A 7,045-nucleotide genomic window follows, 5' to 3' on the forward strand; every position below is an offset into this window, starting at 1 on the left:
CACTAGGATTCTTTTATTGGTTGGACCAATAAGATACACATATTGCTTATAAACAGATAGAAAATGTGTGACTTTTTTATTAGATATTTAAAAATATCCATTAAAACCACTGTTAAAGTAGCTCTACACACAGTGATATCTTGGGTAACGTGTTGGATGGCGTTTTTCAGTCAATTTAATCAACCAAAAGGTTACAACTAAACAAAATACCAATTTCATTAGGACGTTTACTGGTCATTGTTCTTTTAAGGTTACGAACAAAGATATGTAGCTTGGCATCCAGCAAATTTAGTGTTATTATTGTTTAAACTGCATGTTTCTCGTCGCAGAGAATTTCGCTTCGCGAAAGATGCTGTCCGGAATATTGCACTTCGTATGAGCAAAACAATGTTCCGGAGTCTCATTCGGCTTGACTTCTATATATAAAAAGATCCATTACAGGACATCATGACACTGCAGTCAGTGGCATAAAGTGGACTCATCGGAACTCATATGAGTATTCAATGCGAAGTGCATGCTGGTCTATTGGTAAGGTGATTATATTGCGAGCAAGATTTTTAAGCGCATTATAATGCAAAAGCTTGACTCGCTGATTGCTTATAAAAATGTCTTTGTCTATAGTATCTCTTACTTTGCAAAAAGATTCAACTTTGGCTCATAAGGTGAAGACGCCATGGAACGACTGATACTACTTACAATAAGCAATATTACTCTTTTTTCACGGTTTTCTTACTTTTCTAATGTTAAAATCGAGGATGAACTATTCTCACCGTAGTAGTAAAACTATTCTTGACTTTATTGTATAATTCATTAATAGTTTAATAGTTAGGGTGAGAACAGTCTATCCTCAATTTTTTTACATTGGTACAGCAAAAAAGCGAGAACGTGACCTAAGTCGTGGAACAGATATGGATAAACTTTTGTCTAAATCTGAGATACAAAAATATGGGAGTTTGGGTAGTACCAAATATGGTAGTGTTGATTACTCAGAGATGTACAACATACAATGCTGTATTTTTTTTAAAGGAACAAGGTCATGTTACATACTGACTCGATTTCACTGATAAGTTTGAAGCCGTTACAATTTGATTCTTGTTATATTCTTTTTGCATCTTTTTTTTCTGTTTCGAGCGATCGACTCTACAACTTTGCCATTGCATAACGCTCTTTTCAGCTTTCACAGAAGGCTTTTGGAGTATTCTCTTAGCTGAAGCATCACTAGGTGAAACATTTTTAAATAGAACATACGCTTCATCACGTTCTGCAGTACGAAAAGGTGCTATCATACTCGTTGCTGAACTATCGTACTCACCGATTACTCCGATAATAGATCATACACTAATCTCCTGACCTAAACAGCTGTGAAAAACGTTTTTGTGAAAAAGCTGTCAAAAAATTTTAATATAAATATAATAAATAAAGTTTCAGACTAACGTTCGATTCATTAGACATAAAAAATATTCATCCTTTCTCTTCTTACACACTTCGTCAAATATTTGAGCATATTTTCATTCCTGTTTCACTGCTATTGTGCTACTTATTTTTATTTATCTTTATCTTCTTTGTTTATCTATTATTATTATTATTATTATCTTCTTTTTATCTGTGTATTTATTACCTTCTTTACTTATTTATTATTATTATTATTTACTCATCTCTAATACATATCTGTTATATGTATCCTTATAGTTTAATGCAGTTTTACAACCTCTCCTTAGTTCTGTGTCTTCCAGTCTAATTTTACTTCCTACGTTATTTCGTATATGTTGCAGAACGCAATTACCAAATGATGTGCACAACTTGCTTACATTCGCGCTTACGCTAGTTATACAAGTTATTGCGGAGCATTTTAGATGAACACTTTTGTTCCCTTAAGCCTTCAGGATATATCGGACCTTAGGAAATAATTTTTTTCTTTGTCTAAATGTGCAACTGGTACAGGCACGCATTCTTAGTTTGACCTTTTGTTTGAGTCTGGTGATACTGAGTCAGCAATCTTCTTTTCCAGCTATCCCGTTCGCACAAAGGTGATAAACAATGTATACTCAATGTGCGACCAGTATCTATACTATCCTTGCAGTGGTTCCAAAGTGAACATGGCAATCCCGGAGTTTCTATTGAAAGACTAGGTAACTCTATCTACTATTGGCCCTATTACTATTGTTAATATCTCATCTATTAACAATCAACTATATTATTTATAAAGCTTTATAACCCGTTCTTTGTTTGCTCCCGTTCGTTTTCTGTTTCCCATTCTGTTTTCGCTATTAAATTAGTCGTGGGCCCTAGCTGGCACTCTTATTATAGTCGATGGAAAACATATACACGTTCATTACATCGATTCCTCCTATCTAATTCCATTTACCCAAGGGGCCCTTTCGAGCATGTTTAATTTTTATCTACTTATTATCCAGCTATACTTACCAAGCAAATGCACAAGTTATTGGTATCAGGATAAATATAGCTCTGGCCATAAATTGCAGACAGCGCCCATTCGCGCACCTTATTCAAATACAGCTCTGTCAGTCACACCGTTGTTCAAACGGTGGTCCTTAAATTGCTGGCTAACTGCTTAAAAACACGCATAATGCATATGTACAGTCGATATTTATAGTAGTCAGCGAACCACGTACACTCGCCGATTGTGATGAGCAACTGGCCAGAAAAATTGGATTAAAGGAATGATTAGTGACAAGAGTTCTTAAAAGTGACGCGCATTTGTGGTACTAGAGCAACGTTGTATAATGGACGTAAATAGTAGCGGAGAGAAAATAGGTGCTGGTACATGAATATATTGTGCATGAGGAAGGTCTTATTAGATGACGAAAGATAACTAGTAGGGTAGAATACACTTTCATCGAATATAAATTATATCTGAAATCTCTTTCGCGACAACTGCTATTCTGATGGCACGTTTCATAGTAACTCAGGCTACTATTGAACACGACTCTATAATAAAAAGCGTGACGAATAGAATAGCGAATAGTAAAAACAGCCAATTCAAAAACAGCCAAGGAAAAAATAACGCATATTATTAGTTGCGAGGTCTTGAAGATTGTGGGAGCTGTCTTAAAACATTGACACTTTATAATTATCTATTGTGTACATATGCGAGTTGAGTCAATTAAAGTGTCACCTAGAGCCCTCACTTTATGAAATTCGTTGTTTTTTCGTATCGATAAATTAGTGTCCCTCACGCCCTCTTTGCAGGATCGTGTTGTACCCAAATCTTTTTTACCGAAAACTGGATATTTGAAAGACAATCGGCGAAATGATGTTTGTAGTCTAAGGATTGGCAAAAAAGTTCAAATTGACGACTCTTTTTCGGACCGTGCTAAAATAAGCGTCTAACCACCATTTTCATATTTTTGTTTGTTTTGGTATTACATGATATCAAAATGGTATTTGGCCTTGTTAAGTTTGTCACCACAGTAGGTAAACATGCATTTTTATTGTCCTCGGTAGTATCACGTAACATGTTGATGAAATGCGATGCTGCCCGCAGGGCTATGACTTTATATATCCCTTGTCGTTTGCTATGCTCATGGACAGCGATAAAGTGATGGTTGAGCTGCCACATATTATTAATGAGATAAAATCTGCACTATGGTTAAAAGAAAACGAGCTGTTGGGGAATAATGTTGTATATGGAACTTGGTTGTTCAAGTCCATTTTGAATAACTGCAAATGAGTTTTCTGTTGTTATTTGCTCCTTTATAACAAAAGGAAATGACAAACGTACGAGCAGTGCTAGAACGTAAAATCTCACGGACGTAAAAATACGCAGACAATGCACAAGGGTTAGCTTTAAAACTGTGTTAGAGTCAACCCATACAAGGTAGGCCTTCTGTGAACTACAAATTTTTAAGAACGGACCTCTTATGAAACCAACGAATTCTATGCAAGTCGAACGCTCATTTGTTACGTATCAATAGCGCAAAACGTATACTTCGAAACTTAGTACAAAACATTTGTTTGACATTTAAGCATATGTTCACACAGGCTTATACTATTTAGCATAAGCGAAATGTAAAACTTGTGCATCAAGTGCCGACAGGATGCACCACTTAAGATAGGATAAGCTAATGTAAGCTATATCTAAGTTAATCGCTCATGCATGCGTTTATTGAATATGATCATTCGCTACGAAACTTTTTTCAATGCGGGGTAACCCTTTCACACATAATTTCTCAGAAGTTTCTTCTTTAGATTTATGAATAATAATATTAAATGCCCCGGTACGGCTAGACTCGTCTACGGATATATATATATATCTGTTGAATACACGGTCAGGAAGTTGGAAAGGGTAAAGAAAATGTTTGATAGTCAAGTCACGTTAATGTTTTTGAATAAGTCCGTTACGGACGGAAATTATAGTCCGGGACTCATTGGCAGTCTTCTTATGCGGAAGCTATTTGAGCTGTAAAGATGATTTGTAGTCTGTCGTCGGTGGAAGTAACCTTTGTGCCCTTTTTATAATTGGGTATTCAAGAGAATGTTAAAAAGCGCTCATCGGTCACAAAATCTATAAAGGGTTTCGAAGAACTATATACAGTTAAGATTAAAAAAATTGCCAAGGCTGCTGTACCTGAACAGAAAGTAATGTATAGAAATAAATCTAGTGTAATGCGGAGTTAATAGGTATACAATAAGATGTGGTTTACACTTCTGATAATATTCGCCTTTACTAGTCTGTTACTTAAAAGTAATATAGTTTTAAATTTCTGTTCTTCTAAATACAAATCCAAGTTACATTAGAAGATAAGTATTTTTTAATTTTTTGAGCCACGTAAAAAATGAAATAGCTTGCTCTGTCGCTACAAATTACCCAACAATGCAACTCAGTATATATTGTGACTTAACATTATTTTTATCAAATATTTGTTAACTGTATTCTGAGTATGACTGCTTTTTAGGGAGTCAAACAGTCTACATGGTTAGAGACTCCAGATAACAGTACACATCTGCTTTTGACTCAACGACTTGATTAGACTGTCCGTTCTCTTGCAGAGGCTTCCAGCGACATCGACAATGACGCTATACAGCGTTCTTGTACTGAGTGCCGCGTCTATACCACTTCTTCTGCAATGCGTGCACTTTGGCACTTTTTTCACATCATGTTTTTATGTCTCTGCCAATTGCACTGCCGTTGAGTCGCCTACATCTGAGCGCATCTTCGTCGTTTCTTGCCGCGGGGCCAAAGGCAACTTCCAGGGGCACTCATACACTGTGGTTCCTGCTTTCTCAGTACTCAAGAATCGGATAGAATGATTTAAGCGGCTGCTAGCTACCAGCGGCACTGCCTCCTTCTAATTTGTTCATGTCCTTTTTCTTTAGGGTAGTATCAGTTGAGGCAGCTGAAGCAGGCAAACGGATGTAAGGTCTAGGCAGAGAGGTACTTGTAAGGCTCGTCACCTGCTAACGTTTGTGTGTCGTCGTCCTCTTCATTGGCTGGTGTTGTCTTGCTGCTCACACTTCAGGATTCGCTTTGTTTCAGAGAACATCTGCTTCTGTCTCAGCATCCTGGCCTCTATTGTGGGCTGAACGAAAATGGCGACGAATCGCGTGACATACCCTGCGTTACTGATTTACAGTTAAGCTCAATTAAGATCACTGCTAGCCTGTGTTGCAGCTCCTTGACTGAGGGGATAATTGACTAGTCGGGTACCAAAAGCACACTTTCCTACTGCTTGTCACGCGAGAGCGTAGAGGTCGTGGTCAGCTTTGGCTGTTTAAGGCAAGATGCCTGAAAAGCAGGTACAGTTTCTGTAGTTGCCACAGCTTCCGCACCGATAAACACTACTGAGAGATTACTACCGAATCATCTAAATCTCCGGAAGCAGGACGCCCTGTGCAGACTTGATGCTGTGGCCGAAACGGGGCCTCATTACGAAAAGATCGAGAAGCGAGATGTAGCCGAAAACGAATCCAGGCGAACGCGCGAAACAGCGATCCCGTTGGATCAGGGCGTCCATCGATGGTCTTGTAACTGCTGCCTAGACAAAGCACGCACAGGAGCAAAATGTATTCGAAATGATAAAAATTATCTTTACAATACAAAAATACAAAATACTAGGAAATTTTCACACGTACTGGCCTTAGCCTGCTTTTTTATATAAGGCAAAAAGCTGTTCTGGACCCCTTTCTTAATTGAAGGGACCGCGAATTCATCACGACGAAGTTTAGAACCCAATGAGGCGGTTAGAAAAGCATATTCATGGGAGCACTATTTGCTAAACCATATTGCCCTTTCTAATGATGTTAGAGTAAAATTTCGAGACCATTATAACAAGACAAATCGGATCAATACATTTCGGATTTTGTAACAAAAGCAGAGTACAAATATTTAAGACAATTCATCATAACTATTATTACAACTTAGATTCTGTTTAGAGCTTTGTTGACTACATTAAGTCACGTTTGTATTTACGTTATGATCTTAATACCGCCATATTTATGCTTTGCGTTGAAGGCTAAATTCCTAGGTAGATAAATGAAATAAACGACCCAGTTCTCAATAACATAGGTTTGTTATTCTTTAGCTTTTAATTAAATCAAATATTAAATTAGCAACATAAACTAATAGTAACCTTCAATGACTATAGAAAAATACAATTATAACGAATGAAGTAGAAAACTACATTCTATTAGTGCAGTTATAAAGACCAAATCCCTTGAAAGAAAAGCAGTAAGTTACCTTATCACGTTGTTATATCTAGAACGTGCACTTCACTTCTTGAATTGTCCCTTGGATAACTTACTGTTTATTATATTTTACATAAATCGCATAAAATAGAGTACAGTAATTCTAGCCTGTCATACAACGCAACTAAATATAGGTGCTTATGTATCTGTGGCAGAGCGAGCAAAATTTACCGTTTCTTTTGTCCAGCACTACCGCTCCAGTACTGTTTCCATAGTTTAGTAGTTTTGAGAAAGGTGCGCTAGGCAAACACTTATAATTTATATCTTTCAGTTAAGCCGACGGGACTGGTTTTCCAGTTTTTGTTTTAACGGGATATTACTTTTTCTGTGTATCCGAACA

General features: G+C 37.0%; 1 long non-coding RNA gene across 1 annotated transcript in view; it reads left to right on the top strand.

Annotated features, from left to right (window-relative positions):
- The window catches only part of LOC111265347 (uncharacterized), a 36,251-nt gene extending 30,259 nt beyond the window's left edge, over positions 1–5,992 (top strand). The window contains exon 3 of the long non-coding RNA XR_015313026.1: positions 5,498–5,992. This is a non-coding gene — a long non-coding RNA (uncharacterized LOC111265347). The remainder of the gene's footprint in view (positions 1–5,497) is intronic.
- Positions 5,993–7,045: the final 1,053 nt, after the last annotated feature.

Source organism: Varroa jacobsoni, unplaced genomic scaffold (assembly GCF_002532875.2).
Source record: "Varroa jacobsoni isolate VJ856 unplaced genomic scaffold, vjacob_1.0 scaffold_959, whole genome shotgun sequence".
Taxonomy (NCBI): Eukaryota; Metazoa; Arthropoda; class Arachnida; order Mesostigmata; family Varroidae; genus Varroa; species Varroa jacobsoni.